The sequence below is a fragment of the Triticum aestivum genome, chromosome 7A, assembly GCF_018294505.1.
Source record: "Triticum aestivum cultivar Chinese Spring chromosome 7A, IWGSC CS RefSeq v2.1, whole genome shotgun sequence".
Taxonomy (NCBI): domain Eukaryota; kingdom Viridiplantae; phylum Streptophyta; class Magnoliopsida; order Poales; family Poaceae; genus Triticum; species Triticum aestivum.
Window position 1 is genome coordinate 744,319,793 of NC_057812.1, and position 16,691 is coordinate 744,336,483.

General features: G+C 44.1%; 1 long non-coding RNA gene and 1 pseudogene across 3 annotated transcripts; both read right to left on the minus strand.

Annotated features, from left to right (window-relative positions):
• Positions 1 to 7,921: 7,921 nt before the first annotated feature.
• Positions 7,922 to 13,052, minus strand: LOC123149953 (uncharacterized). Of its 3 annotated transcripts, none has more exons than XR_006474885.1 (5): positions 12,415 to 13,052; positions 9,295 to 9,466; positions 8,563 to 8,692; positions 8,357 to 8,483; positions 7,922 to 8,234 (listed from the first exon to the last, which is right to left on the minus strand). It is a non-coding gene; the product is annotated as an uncharacterized lncRNA (long non-coding RNA). The 3 variants fall into 3 exon arrangements; XR_006474886.1 differs by having other exon boundaries at positions 8,353 to 8,483; XR_006474884.1 differs by having other exon boundaries at positions 8,353 to 8,692.
• Positions 10,547 to 11,885, minus strand: LOC123149952 (translation initiation factor IF-2-like; annotated as a pseudogene).
• Positions 13,053 to 16,691: the final 3,639 nt, after the last annotated feature.

Below are 16,691 nucleotides of genomic sequence, written 5' to 3' on the forward strand. Positions count from 1 at the left end.
ACCGTAACCCATAAACCTGACGGGTAAAACTTCTATTGAGGCAATAGTTTGAGAAAAATAGGTATGTCTCATGTGTCATCCAAAAAAAAAGCGGCTTTATCTGGCTAACGCGGCAGCTATCCTCGACCCAAAATCCCCTTCCCTTGCTCATGTGCGTGATCTTGTTTAAATGTCTTGATATTTGTTTTATGAATCTATGATTTTATCTCTGATTGTGTTGATCTTATTATATAGTCTCCTTCACTCGATCATTTCAAAGTAGGGGCTACACAAGTATCTTGAATAAAAAGAATAGTCCTCTTGTTTGTCTTGTAATGGGGAAAAGAAGAAAGAACTGATGTGAATGTGTCTCTAAAAAGTTCACTTACAAGCTACTCATTCTTGAATATAATTAAATATTGTCTAGTGCCATCTAATTCGTGCTTATTTCTATCATTTTCTGAAAATTAATATCATTCTTTTTTGGGGCTTGTTTCGCTGTGCCCCCAGCATGACTTGTTGACTTGTTTGGTACCTGTACTCTTGTGTTGGATGCTTGGTTGATGGCTTTATAATATAAAGCGGGAGGAAACCCTTTTTCGGAAAATTAATACCATTCTTTTTATTCCATCGCACAACAAATTGTGATATATATATGTGCTGAAATGCTAAAATGTGGTATACTATGTGCTGACAAATGTTGAAGTATACATGCTAAAATATTCTATTTATGTGGAAATGCTGAAAAATACATGGTGAAGTGTGAATTGAGTAAGATGGCCGAGATGGGTATATTTACCAGAGGTATTACCCGCACCCGGCCAGGTACGGGTATGAGAATAGTTTGAAACCCGAAGTGCGGGTACGGGTACAAGTTTGTGCAGAAAATATTGAGACGGTATGGGTTTGAGCGACCATTACCCACGCCCGAACCCGGGGGTGTGCCATGCATGTATCTCCCCTTTCCTTTGAGCGATGCAACTACTATGATACAACACATGCACTACTTTACTTCTAGTTCCTTTCTTTACTTTACCGTCTGGGTGGCATGCCATGCCAACCAACTTTGCAATAGGAAAGGAAAAACAATCAATCATTCATAATGCATATTGGGAGTGTACACGCACACATATATAGTCTGACTTATTTGGCTTTTGTGAACCCTTTTCTTCTTAGTTATCAACAAGATTTAGGTAACATATAGATGGATCGATGGATAGTGGTCTATCTTTTTCAGGCGCTCAACCGAAAGATGCATCATGCAAGGATGCACCGACTGTCTACTATAACAAGTTTTGTCGGCTCCGGCGAGGGAGGGCTGATGATAGTCGTGTGCCTTCGGTTCGCTTCAGTGCTTGTAGTCATGATTGAAAATGAATAAATCAAATGTTTTCCGGACCGGCCAAGCTCCTCCTGGCCGCCACCTGTACGTACGTGGTACATAACTAGCAAATTCACATGTAGAGCTGGAATAGAATATATTCGCTGCCTACCATGTAAACAGCAGAAAGACACAAAGAACCTTTGCTTTGATCAACCCATATAATAGCAGGTATATTTCTCCTTCCCTTTCCATGCAATTACACCCCACCATACACCTACACTACTTTACTTTACTTTATATACATACTGGTTGCCAACTACCTGCACATAACTAATCAACTAACCACTCAAAGTTTTCCACAAAAAACTAACTACTCAATTTTAATTGCCTTGCCAGAAAACTAAACTAAACCAAGCAACGTGCGTACGTCATAATAATGGTAAATATAATCTGATTTTCTTTCTTTTAAGAAAAAAAAATCTTATCAACAAGCTACATATATAGTCTGATAACGGTATATGTTTTGCATGCAGGCGATTGAGCAAATTAATAAAGCTATATATGCGAGAACAAATACAGTAACCTTCTCAGCATGCATATGAACGTGCCGCCACCACCACCACCACCAATTCAACAACAAGAAGAGAGACATCTCTGCTTTGCTCTAATATAATTCAGCCTGCTTGTGTTTTATATCTTGGTGTTGATGGCTGTCAGCTCGGTGGCTAGTGGTCGAACGTGACAGGACAATTTGCTCCCTCGAACAAAATCTCTTTTGTTTATGTATTTACTTTATTTATTTATTAAAGCAGCAACTGCTTGATCGATCCATCTGCACATGACAAAAAGCAAAACAAAAATAATTTGGAGAGAAGAGGCGCCATGTGACTGCCAGGGCCTATATGCATGCAGCAGGGCCAGGCGCAATCCAATCCATCCCATATATGTCTGGCGTAAATTAATGGCAAATAAACGACGCCTGCAAGTCCCATTTATTTATTTAGGTTTTTGCTAGCTCGAAAAGAACTTTATTGAACTGTGACCATAAGTGAGCGAGCTTAAACGGGATCCGGTTTATTTATAGGCCTACTGGCCCTGGCCGTTTATTCCGACATGTGTAGTACGTACGTTCCCTATATATGTACGTATACACATAGTACTATGGTTTTTTTTTGCAACGTATCCAAGTGAGTGATGAGCTCCTGGCACCAGCATACATCAATCAATACATGTTTCCTTCTACCTTGAATTGATCTTCTCCCACCCACGAATATCTATACATCAATATCCTACATACACAACTCAATCAACTATCGACTGATACAAGTAGAAAAGTAAATGTGTTTGTACTCCCTCCGGTCCTTTTTACTCTGCATATTAGAATTCTCTGAAGTCAAACTTCACAAAGTTTGACCGTATTTATATGAAAAAATATCAACATCTGTTATGCTAAAGTTATACAATATGAAACTTTAAGTCATGACACATCTATTAATATTGATTTCAAATTGTGAATGTTGGTACTTTTTTTTATAAAGTTGATCAAACTTTACGAGGCTTGACTTCAGTCAAATCTTACATGCGAACTAAAAAAGACCGGAGGGAGTACACTTGTAGTAGTAACTGGGCCGGCCTTTTGAACCCACGGACGTGATCGAGCCGACCTGAGGAGAGTAGAACATGCATATTACATCTGCATTTCTTTCTGTTCCTACTTCCTAGTTGTATAACAGATCAGGGAAAACAAAAGGATACAACCTACTACGATGCAACACCCATGCACTACTTTACTTTACTATCTTTTTCGTTCGAGAATTTTATTTACTTTACCGTCTGGGTGCCATCTGCCAACGAACTTTGCAACATGAAAATTAGAAAAGCAATCAATCATTCATACTGCATATTGCGAGTGTACATATATATAATCTGACTTGCATGACTTTTGTGAACCCTTTTTCTTCTTATGAACAAGATTTGCATAACATATAGATGGATGGATGGATCGATAGTGGTCTATCTTTTTTCAGGCGCTCGGCCGAAAGATGCATCATGCATGGACGGATCCATACATGTACAGACTAGCACTAGCTAACCATAATCCCCAATTACAAAATGGAAAAGAGAAGAAGAAGAAAGGCTAAAGCTAAAATGCATGCTGCACTAGGTAAAGTACCACAAATCACAAATGCACGCCTATCTCTCTTTCCATTGATCCTTTAAATTTCCTTCCTTTCCTGCATGCTACCTAGCTCACATATCACAAATGTGCGTCTCTATGTTGTTAGCAAATACCATTACATAGGTTTATTCTTTAGGTCTTAAAAACAAACTTTTATCTCATGGTTACACCACCTTTCAAAAGAGGAAGACTTGGACACTTACAGCTTGCATCGAGGGGGGGGGGGGGGGGGGGGGGAGCCAGAGCTGCCTAGGTAGTCCTCGACGCGCCTGGCTGGCTGTTTGACATAGGTCGATAGAGATCTCGTGCATCTTCTGTGCGATCCGCGGAAACGTCTTACCCTATCTTGGGCGACGTGTTGCATGTTACATAGCAGGGGCGCAATAACCCTGATAGCGCATAAATGGTTTGGTTGGAGAGAATCAGAGATACATCTTGGAGAGAAAGAGAAGGGGGGAGATAGGGTTAGTTACAACACAAGATAAGATGCGCCTAAACTACCTCCTAAACTATCTCATGAATATCTCTCCTGTCACGTTACATGTGCGCATATGTATGTTTGACATCCACGGTGAGGGCTCTTGGTTGGTCCGTCATGGTGAAGTCGGAGTCGCTTTGCTCGAGAGAAGTGATGACAATAACCGTTGCTCTCGAGGGAGTCCCCTCTTTAATAGTGTGTCGGTCTTTGTGTGTAGCCAGGTCAACTGAGGTGCTGTGTCTTCTGGGCGTGTTGTACCAATTTTCGTTCGTTTTTCCACTAATAAACCAGGCAATTATCTTCTGTACTACTATTATCAATAGATAATAGATTGAGGTTCCAATTTCAAGTCGTAAGTAGTACGAGCACGACTCCACGAGGTACGTGCAAGTACATCGCTAGCTTGAGCATCAAAAGTCACGTACACGCATGCACGAGAACGAGCACGATCGACTGACATGCACTGTACCTGATTGATTTGCTGTAGTACGTATCTAGCAAATTCACATCTCTACGTAAATAATTGAAAGAAAGAAACAAGGAACCTTCGCTTTGATCAACCCATATATATATATATATATATATATATATATATATATATATATATATATATATATATAGGGTCGCGCTATTCGTCACCCTGGGTGAAGAATTGTTATTCTTCACCCCAGCCGTACCATGCGCCCTCACGCAGCAGCCAAGCCACGGTTGAAAGGTCGTGAGGTAATTTACCTCATGCATGTGGTAAGATTACAACGTTGCCTAAAGAAAAGGTCTCACGGTCAAGAAGGATCGTAAGAGAAATATGAGCGTGAGGTAAAATTACTACACACCTTACGTCGTGGAGGCCAAGATGGCCGCACCAAATGCACCAGCTGAAAAACAAAGGCTGCCGTAAAATTACGTCAATGAATTATGGTTGCAGGTGAAAAAATATCTGGTTGTATTCCTAGTTTTTTTTAGATAAGACTGGGTTCTTCTTTTTTTTTATAAGGGAAAGACTGGGTTCTTCGTAAAGTACACTAGACTACATTACGTGATTTCCTTCATTTTTTTCTATTTTTTTTAGAAAAGGAGGATGACCCCGGCCTCTGCATCTGGAAGATGCATACGGCCACTTTATTGATTATTCTCGAGGACCGTACAAAGTGTTACAACAATGTGTCTGAATCCATCATCTTGGCAACATATGCCGCTACTCCTATCCAAAATGATTAGGGTGCTAGTTGGGCCACTACCCAAACCACTCACCTAAGCCTAACATCAAAAGCCGGAAGCCGAAACTCATTCGGAAGCCCCAGCCGAGCCACATACCGGGTCTGGGGCACAATCCGGTCAGACGCACTCGTGTGTCGTCGCCGCCATCTTCCACAGGTCCGTCTTCAGATCATATTGAGGCTTCTACCTTGTCTGGCCACTCTGCCATCGACGTCACCATGACGCCAGACAGCTTCCTCCTCCTGCACGAGTCCATCTCCGCGCATCAGACGCCGAGTCTCCACAGCACCATGCCGCCGAGATCCACCACCATCAATGTGAAAGATGAAGCACCGCTCCACCAAAGTCGCCGTCCTCTAGTCCATCGAGCCGTGTGCACCTCCAAGAATGACGCCCCCAGGGGGGAAACGGCACCAGAGAGCCACCGTCATCCGATCTACTGATCTAGGGTTTCCCCTGGAGGTAGCAGAGAGTGGCCTTGAATCTCCACGACGATGCCTTCAGGAAGGGAACGATGCAGACAGCGTCGCCATCGCCGGCCTAGGCAATAGCCAATAGCAGGTTTTCACCCAGATCTGATCGAAGACCTCCATCTCTCGTACACGGGTCGCCGTCCGAGAAAGCCGCCGACGAGCAGGCGCCGGAGCAGTCCCGCCGCCGCTGCGCGCAGACCGGCCGACCACGTGGTTGCAGCCACCGCTGCAATCCACCTCTATGCAGAGCCCACGAGGACCTGCGCCGCCACCCCGCGACGCCCGCTACCGCCAGGGACCAAATCCGCGCGGATCTAGCCGGAGGCGTGCCGGCCCGCCACCGCCCGATCTGACCCGCCGCAGCCGCCGCAGCCGCGGCCGCCCACCAGGTCGCCGCCAAGGCAGGCCACCCGACGGAGTGCCGCCGCGCCGCTAGCCCCCGCCATAGGCTAGCGCCCCCGCTCGGGAAGCCGTCCCGCGCCGGCCATGACCATGGGCGGAGGGGAAAGGAAGGCCCCGCCGCCGCCCCGGCCGGCCTGGCTTCGCCCGGCGGCGCCACGGGGCGGCGGCGAGGGAGGTGGGCAGAGGAGGGAGGAGAGAGGCGGCGGCCGGGATGGGTTCCCCTCGGGGCGCCCACGGGAGCGCCACGGGGCTTTTTTTTCTATTATAAGTCTGAATTTGGACCCAAAAGTAGAACACCGATCTGGAAAAAGTCATTATTTATAGAACCATTGGTCTCAATGGTCTCAAATGTTTCCAGATATCAACTTGGCACTTTCATGAGTTACTGATTTTTTATATTATATCTAGACAGTTCGATTTTTGAACTCTAAATTCAAGCAATGATCTAAAAGAAGCACTTATCAAATTCTGGGCATGTATGTTAGTTTTGCGGTGTGGGGAGTCTGTTGCTTCATACTATGATGGGTTTTGTTTACCTAAGAACTTTAAAGAAAATTTTCAGTAAGTATGAGATAATTCGGAGAACAAATAAAAGAGTTGCAACCAGATGAAGAATACTACGTTAAGACTTCATCGAATATAACCAAGTTCGACATGGAAGAGAAACCGGCCAAAAGCCTACACAATCAACATGCTTGGGAAATTTCAAGATGAGTTGAAAACAACAATGTATTGTGCTGATATGCCAAGTAAAGCTGATGGTTCATTTATTAATTTTGATGTGTGGAGTTTCAAGACAAACAAACGTGAGCTAAGAGAACTAGTCAAAGGCACGTGCTTTGCACGCATAGTTTTGTATGATAAAAACTTGTATCTTTTCTTTGAGTGAGAAATAAACACTTGTATATTGAGTAGATATCACGGTATATATGTTTTCAAGATCTAAGAGCTATGCTAAACTTGCATAATATAGAAAGCAAATCACTTGCTCCGAGCAGGATTGTGTGCACCATAAAAGCTGAGGTTTTATTATATGTTGTTTCCTGAGTTCCACTGATGCATAGTTCCTGCGTTGTTTGGCTGTTTATGCAAGCTTATGGGTTATTTTATGCAACGAAATTCATCTAGGGCTAACAGATAATCATGTCTTGTCTTAGCTTGAGGTAGAGCTTATCTTGGAATGAAATAAAATGTTACACTTCTCGATGATGCATAATAAAACTTTAGCTAGCATCAGCGATGTATGTTATGTCCCGTTAATAGTGTTAAGTTAGTAGTATAGTGGCATGTAAAAAAACTCTTTTTTTGCGGGTGAAAAAAATAACTTAGTACTATAGTGTCTATTTCCCAAGTAACACCTGAGTAATCACGTTCGAGTACAGTAAACGGCAAAACAAAATGCATGTGAGGTTGCAGCAGTTTCTAGACATATCTTGACTTCAGTAGGTGCTATCCAGATTCAACCGGGACTTTTTTTATTTGTTTATTTGGGTGGCAGAGTCAGGCATGTGAAGCAAGAAGCGGAGCGAATCCGGCAGCTCCTAGCCATCAGATCATGTCAGTGTTTGTTTGATGTACGGCAGTGATATACATGGGAGGAGAAATGAACGGTGGATTTTGAGCCAATGGTTGTTTGGGCGGGAAACCGTAAGATAGGGTGGTAAATCCAAATTCAAAATTGTTGCACTATAGTAGTAGAGATAGAGATGAATGGATATTTCTAATAAAGTATGGTGTTATGGTTGGCAAAAGATGTCAAGATGTAATAATGATGCAACACAATTAACCTTGCATAAATAATTTGTTGCAAACAGAAGACTGTAGAAAATGCTAAGCATTAATAAAGCAATTAGTATCCTTCTATTAACTGGAGTGCAAAAACTCAATTCCATTTTTGTAAGGAGAGGCCAAGTAGTTTTACATACTCCGTTGTACGTACAAAGGTATAACCAGATAAAGAAGATGCAAATCATTGGCCTAAGCTATAGTTTCAGTTAAGTCATTACTATACTTGTGGCTACCCGCAAACAAAACTAATATACTGGTGGCAGATGACATTCTAGTTAAAGACCCAAAACATGAAACGAGCATTCATTGTCTGATGGGATGTTCTATTGGACTGGATGCGTCATTATCACATCCAGGATGAGCCAACGTAATTTCTTGTCTCGTCATACGTAACTGAAAATGCAGATGAGAAGGCAATCAGAATACTGGATTTTATTTAAAAACAAGGAAGCCAGTGTGAAAAAGAACAATTGGCAACTAAAAGATAACCAACTAGGACAGGAGTACTTACTGACCACACATCATTTTAAGGCCATCATTTTCTCATTGGGGAGTCGCGTCACATGCTTGTGACAAGTTTTCGAAGTGATCTCTATGGTGCTTTGGTGTCTCGTCAAACACGGGCGGAGGTACATTATTAAACTACAAAAGAAAATGCATGCCATGTAAAAACAAGAACCCAAACAACAATTTTGGATTTCATTATTTCTATAAAGAGCACCAGTGAGCCATGTGCTGACTCTGCTGAGCAACCATAGTTTGAGCCCAGCATCTCAAAGATATTCAGACGCCTCCGATGGTTCTGCCACCATTAATTTCAGTGCCATCAACAGATGGGGTCAATGTTGTTCCTAAGAAAATAAAAATAGATGGGGTCAATGTTGTAACCTGACGGAATCCACGACCACCCACCTCAGTGCAAAAATTAGAGTGTTCCTAAGAAAAAAACATATATACTGTTATCTGCAAAAAAGCTAATCAGTAAATTGTAGGTGCATCTAATGAGGCCTAAACTCCAACCCATTCCAACAAATAAATTAAATTAATTCAGAAGCATGTAAATACTGAATGATTTCCCACAGGGCACTGAAACAAAACTCCATATCTTCATTGTGGACTGTGAAAAATCAAACTTAAATACTGTAAAGAACAAACCAAATATTCTCCCTACATACTTTACTTGTACCTGGCAAAATTTTAGCCATTTCGTAGCAGTTGATGCTTCCATGTCAAGGAGCACACATATTCTACACAAACACTGCTCTACACCTCTGCCCTGGCATGGATTGGAAGAAACAGCAGATCCAAATTTCCTAATCTAAAAAGACATCCAACAAAGCTACTTGGAGATACAAATAAACAAGAATTAGAGTGTTCCTAAGAAAAACCAATTACAGAGCATGCATGCAAAAATGCAAACACAAGCAAGCATATATTGTAAAATTCAAGTTACCTCATCGGGTAGGAGGTCTATTCTCGTGATCACTCCAGTCTGCAGCCTCCACAAAAACTGAACACCAATGTAGAAATTTGGGAAGAACATGACGAGGTGTAACAAACATGAAATTGATTGGAACTGAAAGCATTAGGATCAGGGTTGCTCGCGCCTCCTATGAGCTCCTCACCTGCACACACGCAACCAAAATAAACACAAAACCTCAGACAATGTCGTCGCCGTTAAGGGAGGTAGTGCCACCACGACAACCCACCGCAGCACCGCTGCGACAACTGAGATAAGAACAACATCATGGTACAACAACTGAGATTAGAAAATCGTTAACCCCCTCTAAAGAGAATGACAATATACTGATATATTTGGCATGCGCACGCAAATGTTAAGCCCAAATTAGAAGAACTTCCAATCAACCAAGAAGCTACAACAGGGACAGTACAACACATAACAAAGAATTTCGGTTTTATGTACCTGCAGCTAATTTTTTTTTGGTTTATGTACCTGCAGCTAAAAACAGGGAACGACTTAATGACAAAAAGGCATGTAAGCGTGAAATAGTAGTACAAAGATCAGCGAATGAGGAATAAAAGGCAAAGAAAGAAAGGGAGATGGAAGGTGGAAGGGACGGGAAATTGTATCTATGAGGCGAGAGGGAGGAAGTCACAGGGCTCGAGCTGGCTGTGGAGGATTAGAGGCCCAGATGCTGACCACCACAAATAGCGTCGGCTCCGCCTAAACATCAATGTGAGCATCCACCACAGCGCTGCCTTGATCACCCACCGTAGCACTGCCCGACACCGAGGCCAGCCGCCGCTCACCATGCTGCCCCGCCTGCCTGTCGATCGCCGCACCGACCACTCATCGTGGGAGTTGATGCATCCATTTTCACTGGAGTGAGAAACGAAATTCTGGAACTTTCCTATTCGCACTGTTCGTCTTGCTCGTTAGCTATGCAGATGATGGCTGCCATAGATTCACACGCTGACGTCGAGTGTACATGGATGCCGCTGCGCACATCGCGCCTTATGCCAGTCCAACATTTAATAAACCCCTTCCCAGTTGAAAGAGCACGTTCCTTTAGGACAAAATGGAGAATAAGTAATTTATTCCAAACCAATTTCGCAGTAGTAATTTGTGATGAAGACCATCTGCTGTCAAGTTTAAAGGATTAAATCAATTCACATGTGCTGGAAAAAGAACCTCCACAGCGATACAATTCTTTCAACGGAAGGAGTACTCCCCCCCCTCCCCCGCGTCGCCCTCCCCACGGGCGACTCGGGAGGCGACGCAGCCCTCAAGCGCTCCCTCCCCTCCTCCTCCCCCTCCCCCTGCCGCCGCCGGTGCTCCCCGCCGGGCAAAGCCCTGGTGGATCCGGCGGCGGCGGGACTTCGCTCCCAGGCGGCCTCCCCCCTCGAGCGTGGGGCTCGACGAGGCTGACGGAGCTGCGCTTCTCCGAACCTAGGGTTTCGCGACGGCGGCCCCAGATCCAGAGGGTCGGGCCTCTGGACTGGCGTGGCGAGCACGCGGGCGGCGCGGCGCGACCCTTTGGGGGCGCGGCTGCGGCTGCTTGGCTGTGCCCCGGCGGATCCGGGTGGCGGAGGCTGCGGGCCGGCGCGGCAGCGGCCATGGTCGGCGGCGGCAAGGTGCAGGTGGCTGGTCTCCGCGACGGCGCCACTAGCCCTGCTCGACGCGTCCCGTGCGATGGCTGGCCTTGTCTGGCAGCCATCCAGCAGCTGCTGCACTGCGCTGGCCGGTGCTTCCCTACATCGACAGTGACAATACGTGGTTTCCCTCTCGGTGCTGGTGGTCCTCTCTGGCGATCTGCTTCCCCATCTCCTGTTTGCTCTGCTTCGGCGGTTTTGGGGTTTTGGTCTTGGGCCGGGCGAAATCCCTGCGCGGCGATGGCCTGCGCTGACAACGGCGACACCTGAGTGTGCCGTTACCTCCATGGAGGCGCTGTCATGGCCCAGACTGGACCCTCTCCTCGGGCACCGGGGGAAACCCTTGGTCCAGTTCCCTGGACAAGGCAGCGACGGCGTCTCAGCGCCGTTCCTTTCTTGAAAGCGCTGCTTGGGTCGCACTTGGAGTCCCCTATGCGTCAGCTGGAGATGGTGGCCTCCCCGGTCTTTCCGGCGAGGTTTGCTGGTAATGCGATGCTGTGATGAGGGCTGCAGCATGGAGCGTGGGCGTCCGGGGCGCAATGTACGCCGGCGCCGGCACGTCCAAGACGATGGCTTCGCTAGTTTTGGCTGGGTCCTGCCATCCACCTGCCGTCTCCTAGGCACATATGGGTGGAAGGTACGTTGGCCCGGTCAGCCCTGGAGATGCAGTCTTCTTCGGAGGCGCCTGGCAACGGCTGTGACGCGGCCTTGAGGCTCTGTGTCTAGCTACCTTGCCATTCATGGTTGGAGGCTGGACAAGGCTAGACCTTTCGTTGTTGCGGTCTGTAGTTGGTAGCACCTCCTCACCTGCTTGTCTGGTGAGGACGATGGTGTGTGTGCGTGTGTCCCTTCTCCCGGGAGGTTGTACCTGTACTGCTGTTTTCTTCCTGTTCAATGAAATGAAACGCAAACTCTTTTGCGTTTTCTCGAAAAAATTCACATGTGCTGGCAGCCAGAGAATCTAAGACACTAGAAACAAAGCAAGCAAGCATAAGGCGCGATGGATCCTTTCATACGCAGACACCGAGTAATTAGAGAAGGATTGATAAAATATTAGTTACTTATCCGGGATTGTTGCCCATATGAATTATTTTCGATATCAAGCATTGCCGTGAAATTAAGGATGTAAACTGAACATTGAGAAGGAGACTGACGCTAGATGGATCCTTTCATACGCAGACATGCTTAGCTTTGGCTGGACTAGTGAGGTAATAGCATCCGAATGCAGAGCTAACCACACTGGACTTCATAAACTACATGGCAGATGTATATACTCCCTCCGTCCAGAAATACTTGTCGGAGAAATGCAGAAAAATGAATGTATCTAGAACTAAAATACATCTAGATACATCCATTCCTCCGACGAGTATTTCCGGACGGAGGGAGTATAACATAAGATTCCAAAATTAGTAACTGTACAAAGATGAAACAAACAAGAGGATAATCGATCATGGCATACCTATCAATATATCACTGTTAAGCGTCTTCTTTGAGCACATTGTCAGTAGCAGTTCCCATTCAGACATTAAAACAAACACCTCGTGGGCAAGAAATGCCAAGTAGTTAGGCAAAGAATGAGATCCAAAGGGAATTACAGACATAAGCAGTGAAATTTTGGAAGCAATCAGATCAATAAAAAGATGCTACCTAGCAGGAGGAAGGGGGCTAGCAAAACAAGAAAGCGACATGGTGTAAGAGGAAGGGCATCATGCAAGGAGAAGGGCAGCGTGCTCGCTGTGTTATGTGTGTGAGAAAAAAGGGAGGAGCACGAACTTAAATACCGGTGGCGGCGCTGGATGCTCGTCCTTCTGCAGTCCGTGGCGACCGTGGTTGAACCAACGCCGCCGTGACCACCATTTGCAGCGCGGCCACGACCACCACTTGCAGTGCCGTCGCGACATCCAGGCCACACGCCTTCTCACAACGCTTCAGAATCCATTGCCGGCCATCTAACCCGCTGAGCACCATGCCGCCGACCAGCAAGCCAGCTGCGGCCTGCCATTCGCCGTCGAAACTGCCGCTCACCACTCACGCGCTGCTGAGGAACTGGCTGGGAACTCGCTGGATCGACCGGGGTGAAGAATTACTTATTCTTCACCCTGGATCCTTAATAGACTTTCTATATATATATATATATATATATATATATATATATATATATATATATATAGGTGGTATATTTTCTCCTCCCTTTTGCATGCAACTACATCCCACCATATGCTGCCCTACTTTTACTTTACTTCTGGTTGCCAACTACGAGCACATAAGTAATTAACCAATACGTCTTTTAATCGCCACGCACAAAAAGCAAAACAAATCTATCACCAATCACCGTGTGTACGTGCATAATAATTGTACATATACAATCTGACTTTCTTTCTTCTTTATAAAAAAAGAAAATAAATCTTATCAACAAAGTTGACACTATATAGATAGTGTCAACTGTAGTGGTATATCTTTTGTATGGAGGCAATGGAGCAAATAAAACTAATCCAGAACATATACTAGTACAAACTAGCTAACCAAAGTATAGATACTATATGTCGATCGTATGATGACACGAATCGTTCGACTTTCTTCTTCTTTCCAGATCGACTAGCTAACGTTCGGCCTCACTAGATAGCCTCCATCTAGTCTAGGTACATTTCTCCTCGATCGCTTTCCTGCCTTTTGAGTTGCATACAACTACGACTTAACAGTACGCTTTATATACTTTGCTGCCAACTAGCATATAAATAGCTCATCAATCTTTTGACCATGCACAATGCATGCATTTTCTTCTTTGAAAAGGGAGGTTGAGACCCCTGGCGTCCGCATAAAAAAGGTACACGCAGCCATTTTTGTTGAATTATACTCCCTCCATTCCACAATGTAGTGCTTCCTCTATCCCCTGCTTCAACTTTGACCGTAAATTTAACTACCAAGACCGATTGCGGCGGGAACAAAAGTTATATCAGTGAATTTGTATTCGAAAGAAGTTTTTAATTATGTAACTTTTTCTCCCGCCGCAGTCGGTATTGTTCGTTAAATTTATGGTCAAAGTTCGACCTCCTCGGGAAGCGCGGGCGCACTATATTTTGGAATGGAGGGAGTACAACAAAGTCTGACAAAAAGAGTACATCGATCAACCCGAAGCCACCTTCCATTGACAGCTGTCCCTACCCTACAAGCTTAATGGTGGGGGTGGTCATGATCTGGGTCATGTGTGGATGTGCCCTACAAGCATGTAAATTATGCCAATGCATACGTGTTATATGACCTGCCTTTTATTTTGTTATCAACATGATTGATTGACATTTTAGTCCAAAACATAAAAAGAAAAGATGGATTGACACTTGATGGTGTATCTTTTCAGGCGTGCTAAAGGTAGCTAAGGGCATCTCCAAGGGGATCCACATTACGCCCCTATTTGTCCGGACTGAATTTTTCATCCAACTGGTTCCCCATTTCGGCCCGGATAGTGTAAAATCCCCTACTTTACTTTATTTTTTTCCTTTGAGAATTTATTTTACTTTACCAGGTGTCGTGCCATGCCAACGAACTTTGCAACCGGAAAAAAATCAATCTAATAATTCATACCATCAACAAGATTTAGGTAACATACATTATACATGTTGGGACCGATAGTGGTCTATCTTTTTTTCTTTTCAGGCGCTGAGCCGAAAGATGCATCATGCATGGACGGATTCATACATGTACGCACGCACGCTAGCTAGCTTAATCCCCAAGTGCAAACACGAAAGGAAAATCCTATCTCTCTTTTGATCGATAGTTCAAATCTCTTTCCTTTCCTACATTCTACTACCTAGCTCACATATCACATATATCTACGTATATATGTACGCCTCCCGGTTGTTACCCTATACTCTCCTTCCGTATCAAAATATAAGACATGTTTTTTGACACTGTCATAGTGTTTAAAACCTCCCTTATTTAATAGAAGAGGCAAATCTTTTGCCTCCGTTTCAAAAAAAGAAATAGTGTTTAAAACCGTCTTACATTTTGACAGAGAGGGAGTACTTAATTATTATCCCTTAGGTCTTAACATCAAAACTACAACACCTTTCACGAGAGAAGGACATGGATACACTTAGAGCAAGTACAATAGAGCTGAGTCAGCTGGCTATAAGAAATAAACTAGTATATTCTTATAGCTCGCGCGCGGTCTCATGCGTCGACCACGGTGAGGGCTCTCTTGGTTGGTTGTTCTCGGTTAACTCGGAGTCACCTTGTCACCTGTCCTAAGGGCTCCAAATTCAAATCCTAAGTAGGATGATGTACGTACAAGTACAACACTAGCTTGAGCATCAAAAGTCACGCACACACATGCACGAGCACGATCGATTGCCACGCACTCTACTTGATTTGATGTACGTACTGTACGTAGCTAGCAAATTCACGTGCAGTAGAATATATTCCCTACCTCTGCAGTAGATCAAGCCATATAGCTATGGCAACTACTCCCTGTTTCTGTGCAAGTCAACTATTTGTAAGTTTGACCAAAATTATAAAATAAAATAACAACATCTGCAATACCTAACAGATAAAATATGAAACTAGTTTTCACGATGTATCATATGATATAAATTATGTATTTGTGGATATTGATACATTTTAAAAAAAAAATCGGTCAAACGTGCACTCATTTGACTTTTGAAAAAACAAATACACCTTATATAAAGGAATGGAGGGAGTATATAGGTATATTTCTCATCCCTTTTGCATGCAGGATGCAGCTACACCCCACCATACACCTACACTTGTTTACTTTACTTTACTTTATTTATATTGGCCACCAACGACAAGCACACAACTTATTAACCGGTCGATATTTGTATCGCCTCGCAAGAAACAAAGCTAACAAATCACCATGCATGCGTGCGTGCATAATAATGCTACATATGTAAGTAATCTGAGACTCTCTCTTTCTTTTACTAGAAAAAGCTGATTGAAAAGCTAGATAGTCGGATAGTGGTATATCTTTTGCACGCAGGTGATCGGAGCTAGTAAAGCTAGCCAAGAGAATAAGTACTTGTACTAACTATAAAACCAAAGTATAGATACCATATGTTGTGTTGAGTGCTATCAACCCCATTAAGCTATACGTACAATTAATAGCTATACGTAAGTTGCATGGATTCGCAAATTTTTGAGTAAGTCAATTTTGTGGTAGGAGCAACAGTTTATAAAGGAGGAAAAAGGCTGGAGAAAGAAGAAAGAAGGACGGCCGTTAAATCTTAATCCAATGATCAAGAAAATCGACGTATCCAAAAATGATAATTCAGGCGACTCACGTATAATCGGCCCCACTAAGCTACGCGTTGCACTGTATGACTCTTAACGGGTTCCTTCCTCGTACCAAACAAACCCAACACATCATATGCATGACTGACAAACTACTAACCTTCTGCCTTCGTACGCGCGCGTGACACTACTCCAGTTTCTTCAATTCCTTCCAATTATATTGGTGCAAGCTTAAATAAATAAATAAATAAATAGAAAACCCATATGGTGCCATATAATGTGTTCACAAGGAACAACCCTCTTCTTGCTGCAAGTGACTTTGCTTTAGTTAAGCACCGCATATATATAGGACCAGATGACAACAGTAACCCAAACAAAGACCATCTTTCCTTAACACAACTCGATCATCTAGTAGCTAGGACGCAACACCTCTAGAGAGACAAGTTGGTCCAAAAACAAGATTAGATTCCCAGGATGCTACTTGACTGCAGT